Raw genomic sequence first — 20,507 nt, forward strand, 5'->3', positions numbered from 1 at the left:
ACCTTGAATTCTTCCTCTGTATTCTTGCCACCTACTCTAATCTATTGTGCTTCTGTTCAATCCTTACCAGTTCTGTCCTTTATGGTGCCCATCCTCACATGAAATACTCTCTTAATCACTCCAGTTTTCTTGACGAGATCGCTAGTTTTTCCCATTCTATTGTTTTCTTCTATTTCTTTGCATTTTTCATTTAAGAAGTCCCTCTTATCTTTCTTTGCTTTTCTCTGAAACTCTGCATTCAGTTGGGTATATCTTTCCCTTTCTCCCTTGCTTTTTGCTTCTCTTGTTTCCTCAATGATTTGTAAAGCCTCCTCAGACTACCACTTTGCCTGCTTGCATTTTTTCTTTGGGATGATTTTAGTCACCGTCCCCTGTATAGTGTTATGGACTTCAGTCCATAGTTCTTCAGGCACTTTTTCTTTTTTCCAGATCTAATCCCTTTAATCTATTTGTTACCTCCATCGTATAATTATAAGGGATTTGGCCTAGTTCATATCTGAACTAAATCAAATTTCTTTACGTCAATTTAAGCCTGAATTTTTCAATAAGGAGCTCATGATCTGAGCCATAGTCATCTCCAGGTTTTGTTTTTGCTGACTGTATGGAGCTTCTCCAGCTTTGGCTGCAAAGAACATAATCAATCTGATTTCTGGTTTGACTATCTGGTGATGTCCACGTGTACAGTTGTCTCTTCAGCTATTGGACAAGGGGGTTTGCTCTGACCAGCATGTTCTCATGACAAAGCTCTGTAAACCTTTGCCCTGCTTCCTTTTGTACTCCAAGGTCAAACTTGCCTGCTTTCCTGGGTATCTCTTGACTTCCTACTTTTGCATCCCATTCCTCTATGATGAAAAATACACCTTTTTTGGTGTTAATTCTAGAAGGTGTTGTATGTCTTCATAGAACCAGTCCACTTCAGCTTCTTTAGCATCAATGATAGGGGCATAGACTTGGATTACTGTGATGTTGAATGGTTTGCTTTGGAAAAAAACGAGATCATTCTATCATTTTTGAAGTTGTCATTTTGGACTCTTTTTTTTGCCTGTGAGGAATACTCCATTTCTTCTTAGCGATTCTTGCCCATAGTAGTAGATATAACAGTTATCTGAAATAAATTGCTCATTTCCATTCATTTTAGTTCATTGATTCCTAAGATGTTGATATTTACTCTTGCCATCTTCTGCTTGACCACATCAATTTACCTTGATTCATGGATCTAACATTTCACATTCCAATGCAATATTGTTCTTTACAGCATTGAGCTTTAGTTTCACCCCCAGGCAAGTCCACAGCTAAGCATCATTTCTGCTTGGAGCAAACTGCTTCATTCTTTCTGGTGCTATTAGTAATTGCCCTCTGCTCTTCCTCAGTAGCATATTGGGTAACTACTGACCTGGGGGCTCATCTTCCAGTGTCATGTTTTATGCCTTTTCATACTGTCCATGGGGTTCTCCAGACAAGAATACTGGAGTGGGTTGCCATTTCCTCCTCTAGTGGGCCAGGTTTCAACAGAACTCTTCATTATGACCTGGACATCTTGGGTGACTCTGCACAGCATGGCTCATAGCTTTATTGAGTTGCACAACCCCCTTTGCCACACAAGGCTGTGATCCATGAAGGAGATGAATGAGTTGAATTTAACATTTAAGTAGGAGGATCCAATTAGGCCTCATTGAACAGATGATGTCTGAGCAAAGATTTAAATGAGATGAGAGAATGCTGTATAGATATAACTAAAAGTGTATTCTAAGGAGATGGATTCCAGGAGAGCCAGTTACTCATCTGGTAACTGAGGAAAGAAGATGAAAATGGGTAAAAAAAATAGAATTTTAAGGTAAAATGTGCATGTCTTGATTTGTTAGTGAAAAAGGATATTAACATTTCATTAAAGGATGGATTGAAATGTATGGAAGTTGACAAAACATGGAAGTCTTTGTGGGAAAGAAAATGGACACAAACTAGGGATGAGTGAGACTGGTGCCCAGGATCAACTTGAAGTGAGAAGAGAATGGATATTATCCATCTTTAGTAGAGCCAATTCAGCATGAGTAGGCAATTTTCTTTGAAGTGTGTTTTGAATTAGAAGCAGCTGAAAACAAATTATCATTTGTTCATTATATACAATATGCTAGCCTTTTGTCGGCTGACTTAGAATATCTTGACACTAGTGCACAAATAATTAATTCTGCACATGAAGTAACAGACTCAAACAGGATAAGCTAGCTAATGTCAAAATGTTAATAAACATCTGAGCCATTACTAGAACAGAGTATTGCTTAGGAAAAGAAACAAACAAAAAACAGACACACTCTGGTTGGTTTTAGGTGGTTTTTACTTTATAAGGTGAAAATGCCTAAAAGTCATGCTGATTAAAAAGTGATAATTTATACAGACAAAGCACAGAGGCAAGTGTGCCAAAGGTGATGGGTCACCCACTAAAGGACAGTGAAGAGGCTGGAGATCATGGTGAAAGCAGGACAAGGCAAGCTGCTTCTTTACACAACAAGAGACTTCAGTTGTTTTTCATTAAAAGTTTCAAATTTTATAATGCTGAATAGCAATATATACTTTTTGAATTGAAATGAGGTATTTAGAAACATGCAGTGATTTATTTTGTATTGTAGTATGACAAAATTCATAGTTGTCATGAAATGTATTTATGAGTAATTCTTCCTTTTCCACTCTTTGCCAATATATTTTCTCACTAAGGTATAGCATTTATGTGAAAATTCAAGACACTTTGTGGGATTTTTTTAAAGACGTATTACAGATGGAAATGCTTTCAAAATTATTTACATCAAACATTATCTCTGTGTTACTTTCTCATGCATTATGTTGAAAATGCCATTATGGATCTCTTGCCATGGCTATAAAGCATTTCGAATGGCACTTTAAAATAACACCAAAAGTAAGTGATACAATTAGAAAAACAACATTCTGAGAGTTTAGTATTTTGCATTAGGAATGTGATAAAATGTAATCATTCACTCTTTCATTGGAAGCAATTTTAATTGCAATCACAAATCAGATATCATTTGATCTAGAATATTAATGGCTCAGCCTTGAATTTTCATATCATTATCAATAATTATACATACAATTCATGTGATGCAATGCTGTTCAGTTTTTAGAGCTAGGTTTTTAATATTTTTATATCAATACAGTGGCATATCCCATAGAGATGCTTCAACAACTATCTAGACACAGTGTGAGGTTGATAAATATGAATAATCTTAAATCATTTGTAATGAAATTGAATAGCTAACCCAAGGGCTTGGGTTAAGAGAGGCAAGTGAATATATTGTACAGTGTCATTTTTTATTTCTTTTCAGTTTGATTTTTCTCTGTGATGTGTAATGAACTAGATTAATGGAACCAATTCCATTACTGATTAAATGGATTTGATTTGGACCTTTAACAGGAAAGTCACAATAGCAGTCAGCTTCAGAGTAAAAGCTTTAAAATAAAAATGAAGGATGGTTTCAAGAGAGAGAGAGAACTACTAGGCAGTAATATAGAGGCAGACTTGTTTAAATTCAGAGGGATTATTTGATTAATGCAAGGATCAAGCTGTTACACGTTGCTGATGAGCTAGCACATATATAGTAGGTACTGTTGAAATATGAGAACATCTCATGTTAAGAACAACTTTTTAATTCAAATATATTTTAAGTATGTTGTTGCTGTTCAGTCATTCAGTCATGTCCGACTCTTTGCAACCCTATGCACTGCAGCACGCCAGGCTTCCCTGTCCAGCACCAACTCCCAGAGCTTGCTCAAACTCATGTCCACTGAGTCATTGATGCCATCCAACCATCTCATCTTCTGTTGTCCCCTTCTTCTCCTGCCTTTAATCTTTCCCAACATCAGGATCTTTTCTAATGAGTCAGCTCTTCGTGACAGGTGGTCAATGTTTTGGAGTTTCTGCTTCAACGTCAGTCCTTCCAAAGAACATTCAGGACTGATTTCCTTTAGGATGGACTGGCTGGATCTCCTTGCAGTCCAACAGACTCTCAAGAGTCTTCTCCAACACCACAGTTAAAAAATGTCAATTCTTTGGCTCTCAGCTATCTTTATAGTCCAGCTCTTATATCCATACATGACTACTGGAAAAAACATAGCCTTGACTAGATGGATCTTTGTTGGCAAAGTAATGTCTCTGCTTTTTACTATGCTGTCTAGGTTGGTCATAACTTTCCTTTCAAGGAGTAAGCACCTTTTTATTTCACGGCTGCAGTCACCATCTGCAGTGATTTGGAGGCAAAAATAATAGTCTGCCACTGTTTCCACTATTTCTCCATCTCTTTGACATGAAGTAATGGGACTACATGCTATGATCATTGTTTTCTGAATGTTGAGCTTTAAGCCAACTTTTTCATTCTCCTTTTTCACTTTCATCAAGAGGCTCCTTAGTTCTTCACTTTCTGCCATAAGGGTGGTGTCATCTGCATATCTGAGGTTATTGATATTTCTCACAGCAATCTTGATTCCAGCTTTTGCTTCTTCCAGCCCAGTGTTTCTCATGATGTACTCTGCATATAAGTTAAATAGGAATGGTGACAATATACAGCCTTGATGTACTCCTTTTCCTATTTGGAACCAGTCTGTTGTTCCATGTCCAGTTCTAACTGTTGCTTCCTGACCTCCATACCGATTTCTCAAGAGGCAGGTTAGGTGGTCTGGTATTCCCATCACTTTAAGAATTCTCCACAATTTATTGTGATCCACATAGTCAAAGGCTTTGGCATAGTCAGTAAAGCAGAAATAGATATTTTTCTGGAACTCTCTTGCTTCTTCGATGATCCCTCCCTTCGATGAGGGAAATTTGATTTGGTTCCTCTGCCTTTTCTAACATTATCTTGAACATCTGGAAGTTTATAGTTCATGTATTCTTGAAGCCTGGCTTGGAGAATTTTGAGCATTGCTTTTCTAGCATGTGAGATGAGTGGCAATCGTATGGTGGTTTGAGCATTCTTTGGCATTGTCTTTCCTAGGGATTGGAATGAAAACTGACATTTTCCAGTCCTGTGGCCACTGCTGAATATTCCAAATTTGCTGGCATATTAAGTGCAGCACTTTCACAGTATCATCTTTTAGGATTTGAAATAGCTCAACTGGAATTCCATCACCTCCACTAGCTTTGTTCTTAGCAATGCTTCCTTAGGAACCCTTGACTTCATATTCCAGAATGTCTGGCTCTAGATGAGTGATCACACCATCCTGATTATCTGGATCATGAAAATATATATATATATTTTTTGTACAGTTCTTCTGTGTATTCTTGCCACCTCTTGTTAATATCTTCTACTTCTGTTAGGTCCATACCATTCTTGTCCTTTACTGAGCCTATCTTTGCATGAAATGTTCCCATGGTATCTCTAATTTTCTTGAAGAGATCTCTAGTCGTTCCCATTCTATTCTTTTCCTCTATTTCTTTGCACTGGTCACTGAGGAAGGCTTTCTTATCTCTCCTTGCTATTCTTTGGAACTCTGAATTCAGATGCTTATATCTTTTCTCCTTTGCTTTTCACTCCTCTTTTTTTCACAGCTATTTATAAGGCCTCCCCAGAGAGCCATTTTGCTTTTTAGAATTTCTTTTTCATGATAATGGTCTTGATCCCTGTCTCCTGTACAATGGCACAAACCTCAGTCCATAGTTCACCAGGCACTTTATCTATCAGATCTAGTCCCTTAAATCTATTTCTCACTTCCTCTGTATCATTGTAAGAGATTTGATTTAGGTCATAACTGAATGGTCTAGTGGTTTCCCCCACTTTCTTCAATTTAAGTCTGAATTTAGCAATAAGGAGTTCATGATCTGAGCCACAGTCAGATCCTGGTCTTGCTTTTGCTGACTGTATATAGCTTCTCCATCTTTGGCTACAAAGAATAATCAATCTGATTTTGTGTTGACCATCTGGTGATGCCCATGTGTAGAGTCTTCTCTTGTGTTGTTGGAAGAGGGTGTTTGCTATGACCAGTGCATTCTTTTGGCAGAAAATTCATAGCTTTGACTAAACGTACCTTTGTTGGCAAAGTAATGCCTCTGCTTTATGATATGCCATCTAGGTTGGCCATAGCTTTTCTTTCAATGAGCAAGCATCTTTTAATTTCATGGCTACAGTCACCATCTGCTGTGATTTTGGAATCCAAGAAAATAAAGTTTCTCTGTTTCCATTGTTTCCCATCTATTTGCCATAAAGTGATGGAACCAGATGTCATGATCTTTGTTTTTTTAATATTGAGTTTTAAGCCAGCTTTTTCATTCTCCTCTTTCATTTTCATCAAGAGGCTCTTCACTCTCTAAAATTCCTCTTTGCTTTCTGCCATAAAGACTATCTCATCTGCATATCTGAGGTTATTGATACTTCTTGCAATCTTGATTCCAGCTTGTGCTTCATCCAGCCCTACATTTCACACAATGTACTCTGCATCTAAGTTAAATAAGCAGGGTGACAATATACATCCTTGATGTACTCATTTCCCCATTTTGAACCAGTCTGTTGTTCCATGTCCCGTTTTAACTGTTTCTTCTTGACCTGCATACAGGTTTCTCAGGAGACAGGTCAGGTAGTCTGGGATTCCCATCTCTTTAAGAATTTTCCACAGTTTGTTTCGATCCATACAGTCAAAGGCTTTACTATAGTCAACAAAGAAGAAGTAGATTTTTTCTGGAACTCTCTTGCTTTTTCTATGATTCTACAGATTTTGGCACTTTCATCTCTGGTTCCTCTGCCTTTCCTAAATCCAGCTTGAACATCTGGAAGTTCTTGATTCATATCCTGTTGAAGCCTACCTTAGAGAATTTTGAGCATTACTTTGCTAGTGTGTGAAATGAGGGCAATTGTGCGGTAGTTTGAACATTCTTTGGCATTGGAATTAAAACTGACCTTTTCCAGTCCTGTGGCCACTGCTGAGTTTTCCAAATTTGCTGGCATATTGCATGCTGCAAAACTCCGTTAGCCTTTGCCCTGCTTCGTTTTGACTCCAAGGCCAAACTTGCCTGTTACTCCAGGTAGCTCTTGGCTTCCCACCCAGGTCTCCTACATTGCAGGCAGATTCTTTACCATGTGAGCTGAAGACAAGTCCTGTTTTAAGTATTTTACTATTTGTCAACCATTACAAACTATTATTATGGATTGAATTGTATCTTACCAAAAGGTATGTTGAAGTCCAAATCCACAGTTCCTATGTAATGTGAACGTATTTATGATAGGGTCTTTCCAGAGGTAATCAAATTAAGATCAGGCCATTAGTGCATGCCTGCAAAGTCACTTCAGCCATTTCTAACTTTGTGTGACCCTGTGGTCTGTAACCTCTCAGTCTCCTCTGTCCATGAGATTCTCCAGGCAAGAATCCTTGAGTGGGTTGCCATGCCCTCTTCCAGGGAATCTTCCAGATCCAGGAGTCTAACTCACATCTCCTGAGTTGGCAGACAGGTTCTTTACCTGGAGCACCACCTGGGAAGCCCCCAGGTCATTAGGGTAGGCCCTGATTCAATTGACCAGTATCCTTATAAGAAGAGAGAAATTTAGACAAAGATACACACAAAAAGGAGGAGAGACAGCCACATCAGGACAGAAACAGACAAAGAGGAAGCCATGTGACAACAAAGGCAGAGATTAAAGTAATGCAGTTGCAAGCCCAGCCACACTATGGGTTAATGGCCACCTATAGAAAGTAAGAGATAAGGAAGGATTTCTCCCTTACAGATTTCAGAGGAAGTATGGCCTTGCTAACACTTTGATTTTGCCCTTCTTGTCTCCAGATCTGTTAAGAACATAAGTTTCTGTTCTTTTAAGTCATCCAGTTTGTGGTACTCTGCAACAGCAGCCCTAGGAAACTAAAATGTAATTAAGTATTTTAATATTAGAATATATGTTATATATTTTAATAAACCCTAGAGAAAGCTAAATGGTTTGATCAATTTATGAATAAAACTGATGTAATATCTCATTCAGATACCATCACAGCTAGTGATAAATACAGGACTCAGGAGAAATACATTTTGAGGACTTAAAGTATCATGAATAAAATATATAACAGAAATATTCCAATATAAATGAGAATTTTTCTACTTCATGACAGTGGTACAGATATGACTCTATAAGAATTTCTAGTGAAGAAGAGACCATCTTTACTATTTCTGTTGACTAGAAGAGACAGCACTTTGAATTGAGCTTAGAATAGCATGGATTTGAATATACAAACTTGGAGAGAAGAACTTGAAGGAACCATGTCAACAACTACAGAGGCAGAAAGCCACATGTGAGTGGACTGTTGAACACTAGGCTCTGGAGTCTAGTCTAACTGTCTTTGGCATTGGCAACTGCCCTGAGCAAAGTTTTGATTATGAAACTATGTTTTTCCATTACTTTCTCATGGGCTCAGCCTCTGAGGGAGAAGGAAGGGTTTCTATAAACTGTATATTCAAGGTAGAGATGATAAGAATAAAACAAAAGAGAAACAATCAAGGGGTCAAATTCTTGATTCCCTGAGTGTCTATAAACCTGTGGTGGAGATGATGTTTTAAAAAGACTGGACTTTTAATTGTAAGAAATTTGTGCCTTTTTCTTTCACTGCTGGAAGCTCCATTTAATTATGAAAAGCTAGCGCCTGCTGGATTTGGAGCCAAGAATTGATATCTTAGAATAGGAAAGGGAGGTTTAGACTGATTAGCTTATGGAAAGAGAGATCACACAGGAATGTAGCTAGATTTAGAAACAATGGTTCTCTGGGAAGTGCCCATCCCTTGATTTTTGAACCAAGCCCCAAGGAGTAGACTAGATGAAATAAATCCCCAGATATGAGAAGAAAAGACTAGCTGCTTGGCTTCCCGCAGCATAATGTAGAATTCTGCAAGTCTTATGGGAAAACCCAATGTCCAGTTGGCACCCAGGATTAGACTAGCAGTGATTGAAGGAGTTTTAAATCAGTATGAGGTCAACTACACAAAATCATGAACTCCCTGAATAGTGTGGGAAGATAACCAACATTTCTGAGCAACCAGTCCCCAGCAAATGTTCAGAACTTTTATCAGGATCAAGGTACCAGAAGAAGACTTATGTTTAGGACAAAGAGAATATGGATTATATGGTTCTGACAATGAAAACAGATATGAACTGGGTACTTTAAGGTAATAGAGTAGTGAGGGCCAGATGAGCGTGAACTACATTTCCGCGTGAATCGGAGGAGCCAGGAACTGGCACAAGGACCAGATGCCTCGCTTCTAATGCTGGGATGATACATGACTCCACCCTAGGATTATGATGACTCTGGGAGAAATTAAGGCGAACCACGCCTGTGTATATTTGTGTGTGCATGGTGATGGTGGTGGCGTGCGTGAGAGGTGAAATTCTGAGACTTTTAAAACAGAAGTAATTTAATTACCATGAATTGGTAGAGTTAAACATTTTTGATATCCATAGAAAGGGGATCTCAGTAACAGTAATTGTAGCTAAAAATAAACTTGTATTTTACACATCTGATTCTGGGAACTTTTCACTATTTAGTTGGTATTTACCATGAAAGAAGTTAACACAGAGGGCGTAATGAATGAAAGTATGCCCTAGACCCTATATTTAAGCCAGGATTGACTAATGATAAAAAGTTACAGTTGTGAAATACCATGTTGCTGCCAGATTTAGGCTAAATACTTTCATATTAATCTTCCCCTATATGCCTCAGGCAACTTTTTTTTATTGGTCAGATGAAGGGAACTGAAACTCTTTCATTTTTAATAATCTGCCTGACATAATATAGTCAGAGTTGATAATAGAACTTGTGTTGGTCTGAGGATCAAGTTCATCACATCCTGCTTTATTTTAGACAGAGCATGTTCCATATTGTTCAAACTAAACTTTTTATAAGAAAATAGCTGTAGTTAGAAGTGAGTTGTTATTTTGAGTTTCCTGTGCTGGAGTGTTTACTGGTTTTCAATTTCAGTCACTGTGATTATGTTAATATATCTCTCTTCTTGGTCTTTCTTTGCTTATCCTCTGGCTTTCTCTCTTTGCCTGCAAGTTAGCCTAAAGCATTAGGCTCAAGAACAATGGAAAATGATAGGTCTCTACTTATACTGTGTTACCACTGTTTTCATCCTGCAAATAGATAAAGAGCTTCTTGACAGAAGGTAAAAATGTACATGCCTATAATATTTTATTGAACCAATTTGGTTCTTAAATAATTCCAGTATCTGAATTTAAAGACCACATTATCCCAGAAATGGAATCTGGTTCTGCCTGTAAAAATAAGCAGGTAATCTCAATCCATTTTGGCTGTGATGGTCTTACTTACTGCTGATGTCAAAATTTAACTAATTCAGGAAAAGGTTTTGATAATTCTTTTAAAATCATAAGGTGATTTTGAGTTGGAAACAATGAACATGCTTAATATTAATAATTATGTGATTTACTCAAACAAAATCCATTAATATTAATTTAAAAATAACTGAAATATCACACTCCCTAAACCATTTTTCCTGTGAGTTCTTATCATTTTTGACTGTAAACAGTTGTATGTGTCCATGGCATATTTAGACTATGTATTCAAAATTCAGTGGGTGCTTGAGTAAAGTTCAAAACATTGTAATAACATACTGTAGAATTTTCTTGGGATAAAAATATGAGTTAGAAGTGAATAATTAATGTTATTATTACTAATGGTTTTATATTAACATTGTGAAAAATGGAATCAGGTTAGATTTTCTCACATTATACCTACTATGATAAAATATAGATAATTTTATATTTTAAAACAGTATTATTTATATTAATATACCTGCTTCTACTATCCATGCTTCTAACCAAGATAGCTTTTGTTCTTGGTCAGTAGAGAACACACATTTTAAAGTGATTTATATGGTTATTTTTTTTCCTATTCAGGAATATAAAACACTTGGTGAAGATTATGGAGTATAATTTGAAACCACATACCCATAAAAGCTAGGTCTAGCTGGCTCAGCACAGCTGAAACACTGATTTTAATACTTTTTCAAAAACTTTATGTGTCTAATTTTTCAGTCTTAATATTTCCTTTGCTCAGGTTCTTCATTTGGTGAATATATAGATGGAATACCTATTTTTATATGTATTTAGTCTTATATCATATCTTAGAATTCTTAATTTTTCAAACTCCTGCAAGTTATTTTTTAAAAATATGCATTTTGCTACTTAAAGGTGAATATTAAAATCTAACCTTACCTTTCAGTATTAATGCTAAAATCAGTATATTTCAAACTTGGAGAAAGATAATTTAGTATACTTTTATCTACAAATGTATAAATATTCAAAACTCTATTCTCTGTTTTTAAAAATTATCTGATCTTTATTCCCAGGGCTGAAGTTCTGCAAGGCTTCCTGCTAAGTGACCACAGCAGGCACAGTTCCAAGGAGCAAGGTGAGTCATATTTGGGAATTTTGGTCATTACCAGAGGAGTAATATTTATTGTTAGATATGAAAGCTGAGTATAGAACAACTAATAGTACGTGAAGCGAGTGATTAAAAAATGAAGTTGACTAGAAGGTTCAGCAACTCAAGAGAAGAGTAAAGAAAATACCAAGACTTGGCCATGAACAAGGTAAGGAGTTCAAAACTTTTCTTTTCTCAGTGGATTATGATTTTGAAACAAGAGTCCATGTCAACCAGATTATAGGTAGTATTAGAATAGAAAAATTATTTGAAGAAAAACGATCTTCAAAAGGTTTTATGTGGTCTCAGATTCTATATTCAGAGAAGTAATTGACAACCCACTCCAGTACTCTGGCCTGGAAAATCCCATGGATGGAGGAGCCTAGTAGGCTACAGTTCATGGGGTCGCGAAGAGTTGGACACAACTGAGAGACATCACTTTCACTTTCCACTTTCATGAACTGGAGAAGGAAATGGCAACCCACTCCAGTGTTCTTGCCTGGAGAATCCCAGGGACGGGGGAGCCTGGTGGGCTGCTGTCTAGAGGGTCGCACAGAGTTGGACATGACTGAAGCGACTTAGCAGCAGCAGCAGATTCTATATTGATAAGTGATCATTTAAAGAAATGATTGAGTTACTGTTTTGACTTTGTGGATCATGATTCTCTTTCTCAAATGAAAAACTTTGGAACCATGTTTTTCCTTTGTAGAATTTTCTAGTACGACAAAAGACAGTTATAAAAGAGGAACTGAGAAGTATTTACTGTGCTTTACATAGGTTAAGTTTGCTCATGGTCACTTAATAGTTTGTTTTATTTGGAGGGAGCAAAATCTTCTAAGATGGTCACTTATGAATTATTCTTATAATTTGTAAGACAAATAATTCTGATTCCTGAGAACTGACCTCAATGTGAAAAGTGGCAGATTGTTGAAATTGATTAACTGGAAATTAGAGAATATGTTCTTAGCTCCTGGGCTGAGTTCAGATTATATAAAATAAGTTAGGAAACCAAACAAATGTATTTTTTATTCTATTTATTCTTATATCAGTAAGTATACTGATATTATTATTGACTACAATGTATACCATATTTTGGGCTATTCATAATATGCTTAATTAACACCTGAATATTTCATATGACCATACTACAAAATTAATACTGTAATAGAATATCCTTTTAACATGGAAATTAGCTTTTTTATTAAAAATATATCTAATTTATAGGAATAACTGATGCTTTAAGAAATTATTATTTTATTTACTGTTAATAAAAAGTACATTTACAATTAAGACATATTCAAATTCCCATAACATGTAATTTGTATCTCTTCAAGGAATGTTTATTACTGATATTTACTATAGCTCATTTCTTCAGCAAACAGTAAATTGTGGATATAAACATTTGGCCACCCTAGAATGATACCTTTCCTTAATTTATTAGGAGAGATTTTTCTATGTCCATACTAATTCTTGTTTCATATTGGCACTTTCAGATCTCGGATGTGATGTTCTGAAATTTATCCTTTATTGTGTCTGCTTCATTATTCAGTATTACTTGAACAGCAGTAGACTTTGGAACAGTTGTGACATGTTGGTATTATAAAAGCAAACAATAGAAGACCTTTGATCCAAGGAGCTCATAGAATAGTAGGGTATCATGACCTCCGCATTAACAGCTAACAGCTCTCCTGCTACCTTCATATTAACATCTGAGTGTTAAATGCTTTGCATGTATTAGCTCATATTTTAAATAACAAATCAGAAAAATGACTCTTTTGAAATGATCCTAATTTTATTAGAAAAGTGGGTCACAGAAAGAGAGTATTTAGCTTTGAGGTATACAAGTAATATCAGAACAATATTTGAGCAAGAGCAGTCTATGCCAGTGTCTATGCCTTAACCCACTATATGAAAGAAGAAAATGCACAGGATATTACTGGAGCACAGAGAAAATCCATGCCAATCCGATTCAGGAAAATCATTACAGTGAAGGTTCAGTTTAGTTTTGAAGAAGGGACAGAAAGAAGAACTCTCTGAACAGTGGGGACACCCTGTGTGATAATGTGAAGAGTATGGTCTATGTGTTTGAGAATGGCAAGAAGTTCTGGGGGCTTGATTAGAAGTGTTCATGTGAGGAAATGGCAATAAACAGAGCTAGGATTTGGGGGCAAGTATCACAACATGAAGGACCTTGGATGACAGTCTAAGAAATCTGAACTTTATTCTGGAAACTAGGCGGGGGAGGGGGGATCTATTGAAACATTTCAAGGGCTCTAACCAAGCCAGCAATATGAACATATTCGCCTTTTAGAAAGTTCATCCTGGCAACAGTCTGGAAGAGAAGAAAGGCTAGTTAGGAAAAAAAAAAAAAAAAAAGTGAAATATTTGGGCAAAAGCTGATGAAAGCCCAAACGTAAGTATTGATAGGGGAAGAAAAAGGAGACATAAATATAAAGGATGCCTACTTTTAGTATGGCTATCATTTTATAAGCACTTTACAGTAATCTCTCTAATTTCTAAAAAGCTCTCTGCAAAAGATCTTATTCATGTTGTTTTATAATGAGGTAATAAGGGCTTAGAGATGCTTAGTAGCTTACTCAGAGTTTACGGCTAGTCATTGATAAATTTGGAATTCAGATCCATGGCTTAAATTCCTTCTAGTCTAAGATGCTGCTTGCTATGAAAGTCTTTAAGTTTGCTTTGAAATCTGCAAAGTTTTATTCTTAGTAGAATAGTAAATTAGAAGTATTAATCTAGCTTAACACTCATGTTTCTGATCTGGGTATGAGTTTTTGTGTCATTTCACCAAAATGTAGTGGAAGAACATCCTAATACAATTTTCTCAAATAAGATGAATATGAGAGCTGCATTCCTTTATTATCTTTTACTTCTCAAACTGATCTGGCATCAAGCACCATGCCTCTATCAAAACAGTTACTGATAAGATCAGTAATCACATTCCTGGCTCTAAATTCAAAGAATATTTTTAATACCCTTCTTAGTGTGCTTCTCAGTAACATTCAGCTCTATCGTCTACTTTCTTGCATTGCAAAATTCTCATCTTTTGAATTTCTTACAATAGTACCCTTTGATTTTCTTCATACTTCACTGTATTTGTTCTCAGGCTCATTACTATAGACCATTAAGTTCCGAAGTTACTCTTAGTGGTAGAATCCTATTCTCATCTCTTATTTTTTCATTCACTTTTATGATTTCAGTCATTATTAGCTATACAGAGAGAACAGATGCACTTATCTGGCCCCTTCTCTGATATCTCTTCTTGGAAATCTATAAAGCACCTCAAATAGAGGATATGAAAAATAATAAACTCATAGTATTCTCCCTCAGTTCTATTTCTTTCTCAACTTTCCTGAGCTCTGTGAATGGCACTCTAATCCTTTTATGTTTATAAGGAAATAACAGCACTCATTGTGGACATAGCATTCTTCCTCATCTTCGATAACTGAAGCATCACTAAGTCCTGTTAGTCACATTTCCTAAATATTTCTCATATTATATTTTCATGTGCATGGCCAGCACAACGTTTCCTTCTGTACGTATTGCAATCTTGGGATTCTCAATAGCCTAGAAACTAATTTCCCCAAACTCCTCTAAACTTTTCTTTTGTCAGTTATCCATACTTTATTGCACAGTGATCTGTCAAAATACATTTCTGATCATGTTCCCCATCTGCTAACTACCCTTTAATGATACATATTGCTTTCAGGAGAAAAAGTAGGATTCTTATCTTGGCCTTAGCACCCTGTGTAATGCAAGTCGTGTACCAACTTCCTCATGCAGCCCAACTGGGCTCCTTCACATCCCTCATACTCATTACTGCTCCTTTCTCTACTCTTAACTAGGTATTTTCTACATTCTTCTACCCTTAACTAGATATTTTCTACTCATCCCTACAACTTTGAGTTCACACATCACTTCCTCTAGAATTTTTCTCTGACCTCTTTATGTTATATCCCACTATGAGGGGCCTTAGAATCTGAAGGGAAGGTCAGAAGAAGTTCTGTATCTGTTGTAATTTTCATTACCCAATTTTAATATACACATTTAATATAAAATGCCGAGTGGATTAGAACACTGGACAGAACACAGATTTACAGACTGTTTTCTTGAACACATCATCTCTTAAAGCTAAAAAAATATATATATGCTGCTTTTCTGCTTGCTTTTTTCAATGGATTGCTGTGTCAAATTTACCAACACAGTGGTGTGTGTAGGCTGTGTGTATGATAATGTATGCATATCATTTTATGAGTTATATCAGTGACAGAAAAAAATATCAAAAGGAAGAGCTAGTAGAAATGACATGGAAGAAACATGGGGAGTTCAGCTCAGTTCAGTTCAGTCGCTCAGTCGTGTCTGACTCTTTGCAACCCCATGAATCGCAGCACGCCAGGCTTCTCTGTTCATCACCGTCTCCCAGAGTTCACTCACACTCACATCCATCAAGTCCGTGATGCAATCCAGCCATCTCATCCTCGGTCATCCCCTTCTCCTACTGCCCCCAATTCCTCCCAGCATCACAGTTTTGTCCAATGAGTCAACTCTTCTCATGAGGTGGCCAAAGTACTGGAGTTTCAGCTTTAGCATCATTCTTTCCAAAGAAATCCCAGGGTTGATCTCCTTCAGAATGGACTGGTTGGATCTCCTTGCAGTCCAAGGGACTCTCAAGAGTCTTCTCCAACACCACGGTTCAAAAGCATCAATTCTTCGGCGCTCAGCCTTCTTCACTGTCCAACTCTCACATCCATACATGACCACAGGAAAAACATAGCCTTGATTAGACGGACCCTAGTCAGTAAAGCAATGTCTCTGCTTTTGAATATGCTATCTAGGTTGGTCATAACTTTTCTTCCAAGAAGTAAGTGTCTTTTAATTTCATGGCTGCAGTCACCATCTGCAGTGATTCTGGAGCCCCAAAAAATAAAGTCTGCCACTGTTTCCACTGTTTCCCCATCTATTTCCCATGAAGTGATGGGACCAGATGCCATGATCTCCGTTTTCTGAATGTTGAGCTTTAAGCCAACTTTTTTGCTCTCCACTTTCACTTTCATCAAGAGGCTTTTTAGTTTCTCTTCACTTTCTGCCATAAGGGTGGTGTCATCTGCATATCTGAGGTTATTGCTATTTCTCCCAGCAATCTGGATTCCAGGTTTTGTTTCTTCCAGTCCAGCGTTTCTCATGATGTACTCTGCATAGAAGTTAAATAAGCAGGGTGACAATATACAGCCTTGACGTACTCCTTTTCCTATTTGGAACCAGTCTGTTATTCCATGTCCAGTTCTCACTGTTGCTTCCTGACCTGCATACAGATTTCTCAAGAGGCAGGTCAGGTGGTCTGGTATTCCCATCTCTTTCAGAATTTTCCACAGTTTATTGTGATCCACACAATCAAAGGCTTTGGCATAGTCAATAAAGCAGAAATAGATATATTTCTGGAACTCTCTTGCTTTCTCCATGATGCAGCAGATGTTGGCAATTTGATCTCTGGTTCCTCTGCCTTTTCTAAAACCAGCTTGAACATCAGGGAGTTCACGGTTCATGTATTGCTGAAGCCTGGCTTGGAGAATTTTGAGCATTACTTTACTAGCATGTGAAATGAGTGCAGTTGTGCAGTAGTTTGAGCATTCTTTGGCATTGCCTTTCTTTGGGATTGGAATGAAAACTGACCTTTTCCAGTCCTGTGGCCACTGCTGATTTTTCCACATTTGCTGGCATATTGAATGCTGCACTTTCACAGCATCATGTTTCAGGATTTGAAACAGCTCAACTGGAATTCCATCACCTCCACTAGCTTTGTTCATAGTGATGCTTTCTAAGGCCCACTTGACTTCACATTCCAAGATGTCTGGTTCTAGATTAGTGATCACATCATCATGACTATCTGGGTCATGAAGATTTTTTTGTACAGTTCTTCCTTGTATTCTTGCCACCTCTTCTTAATATCTTCTGCTTCTGTTAGGTCCATACCATTTCTGTCCTTTATCGAGCCCATCTTTGCATGAAATCTTCCCTTGGTATCTCTAATTTTCTTGAAGAGATCTCTAGTCTTTCTCAATCTGTTGTTTTCCTCTATTTCTTTGCATTTATTGCTGAAGAAGGCTTTCTTATCTCTTCTTGCTATTCTTTGGAACTCTGCATTTAGATGCCTATATCTTTCCTTTTCTCCTTTGCTTTTCGTCTCTCTTCTCTTCACAGCTATTTGTAAGGCCTCCCTAGACAGCCATTTTGCTATTTTGCATTTCATTTCCATGGGGATGGTCTTGATCCCTGTCTCCTGTACAATGTCACGAACTTCATTCCATAGTTCATCAGGCACTCTATCTATCAGATCTAGGCCCTTAAATCTATTTCTTACTTCCACTGTATAATCATAAGGGATTTGATTTAGGTCATTCCTGAATGGTTTAGCGGTTTTCCCTACTTTCTTCAATTTCAGTCTGAATTTGGTAATAAGGAGTTCATGATCTGAGCCACAGTCAGCTCATGGGGGAGGATACATTTATGTGGAGGGGACTTGGAAAAGATCAATCAGGGCAACCAGGGAGGAAAAAGACACAAAGACAAATGATGTTGAAGTCATAAAAAGGACAATAACTCCAACCTCATCCAATCTGAAATAAAACATTTTAAGCCTGTTGGACTAGATACACAATTTATCCCAAATATATTAGAGCTTGATGTGGGGTGGAGAGAGGCTTTCCTAGGCAATGGTTCTTTGAATCCCTGCCCTATGACTTTGAATTGCCTATCCAGCTTCAAAGGAATGGCCTAAACTTGCTCTCATTCTCTTTGTATTAATTTAAATTTCTCCTATGGTTTTCATAAGCAAAAATGCTTTTCTTTGTCTTGCCAAAACTTTTAGAAACAATAAACACAACTAGACATCTCCCTCAAAACTCAGACAGAAACAAAATAAACTCCTTTTGCTGAGAACTTTTTTTCCATTCAGGATGAGGCTTCTTTTAAGGAGTGTTAAGAGGGGATAAAATACAAGAATGCGGTGCTTCCTGCCCCACAGAGAAAGAGATCAAAATATCACAGATAAATGTTTTATTCAAACCTCAACTCAGCTTTTATAATTCATGTTATCTAAACTGTGTGGATCATTTTCTGAGGAAACTTACTTTGCTTTCCAATTAAAATAATTTTAATTATTAATACAGTCCAAACTCAGATAAAAACAATGGACTCTTGATCACTGACAGATAAGCTCATTTGAATTTTAATCAACTTCTAATACCTTGAACTTTGCAAGGCTCTCTGACTAGTTACTCAACTGGGTTTTCTTCCAGTTATGAGAAATGTAACTCTTGCATTAAAAGGGAGCCAGCTTGTGAGTCTGTTTCTGTTTTGTAAATTATTTCTTTCCCTTAAATGGCTGAATAATATTCCATTGTATATAAGTACCACATTTTCTTTACCCATTCCTCTGTTGATGGCCCTTGGCTATGGTAAATGAGTTTATGGTTGCCAGAGGGGAAGGGAAACTGGAAATTTGAGACCGACATGTACACATTGCTATATTTAAAGTTGATAACAAATAAGGTCCTGCTTATAGCACAGGGAACTCTGCTCAATGTTATATAGAAGCCTGGACGGAAAGGGAGTTTGAGGGAGAATATGTGTATATGTATGGCTAAGTCCCTTTGCTGTTCATCTGAAACTATCACAGTGTGGTTAATCAGCTGTACACCAATATACAATAAAAAGCTTAAAGCAAATAAAAAGAGCTAGCAAGGCATATGGGACACCAAGGTGAAGTGTAATACATCTGCTGGAGATATGTTTATTTTTTATTTATTTTTTTTTAAAATTTTTTATTTATTTATTTTTTTAATTTTAAAATCTTTAATTCTTACATGCGTTCCCAAACATGAACCCCCCTCCCACCTTATTTTTTAAAACAAAATTCTGTACTTATAGAAATAGTCTTATTATAGAGTAAAATGAATGAAAGAATATATGCATTTTCCGAAACCAAACATGGACTTGAAACAAATTTGATACTTGTAGTGGGTCCTGGGTTTACCTTCTCACATTCCTTTGATGTCTCAATGTTTAGATAGAAAATTTTAAGAAGCAACAAATATGACATTTCAAAGGTTTATTTAAAGTTTAGTATAGAATTGAGTAAACATTTTAATAGAAAAATGCAAAGGTAAGTGTAAACATGGCTGTAGTAACTTAGAAACATTTTCTTAAATCCTGACTCCTTCCTGATGTATCCGAATGAATACCATCTCTTCCTCTGGAAAATATACAGACTCACATTCTTATTTAAAGGGGTATGGCATAATGAAAGAATAGCTGTATCTCCAATTTCCCCACTTTTGTTAATGAGTGTTTTGTGACAAATAAATCATTAACCCAAATGGGAAAGTTAGAGGTGGAACTGTTTGAAGAGGGAGATTCTATAAGTATTCATTACCTACCCAGGTTGACCAAAAGACTATGCGAAGCAGGAGAACACATAAAAGCAATTAAGGTTTAACTCATTTTTCACCCTCTTATCCAAAATTCAATCCAAATTTAAGCTGCATCAATTTATATCTCATATTATTTCTCATATCTTTCCAGTTCCACTTACTCTCCCTTTCTCCAACTGCTTACTACCAGAGAGTATTGATTTCATGATTATTTTTAATCCATTTTACCTCCTGCTCTTCGTCTATACTTTTTTTGTATTCCACTCACCTGTCAGTCTTTACTTGCCTTCTGGACCAAAGATTCTGTCTTGGTTCTCTTTCTATTTTGCTAGTCACTCCTCTGAGTCTCTCTTGCTGATTCTTCTTCATCTCCCTATTCTGTATAGATGGTGATGTCCCAAGACTCAATATTCAGACCTCTATTAATATTTATTATTTTGGTTTTAAATCCCATCTGTGTGCTGCTGACTCTCAAATATATATCTTTAATAAAGATCTCACCCTGAACTCCAGATTTGTTTATCCAACTGCCTATACAACCTTTATACTTGGCTACCTAATATTATCTCAATTCATGGCAATGACATCAAAAGTGTGTCTCATTACCTGACAATATAGACAGAAAGGACAACTACATTTTATTTACTGTCT

Source organism: Ovis canadensis, chromosome 3 (genome assembly GCF_042477335.2).
Source record: "Ovis canadensis isolate MfBH-ARS-UI-01 breed Bighorn chromosome 3, ARS-UI_OviCan_v2, whole genome shotgun sequence".
Classification (NCBI taxonomy): Eukaryota; Metazoa; Chordata; class Mammalia; order Artiodactyla; family Bovidae; genus Ovis; species Ovis canadensis.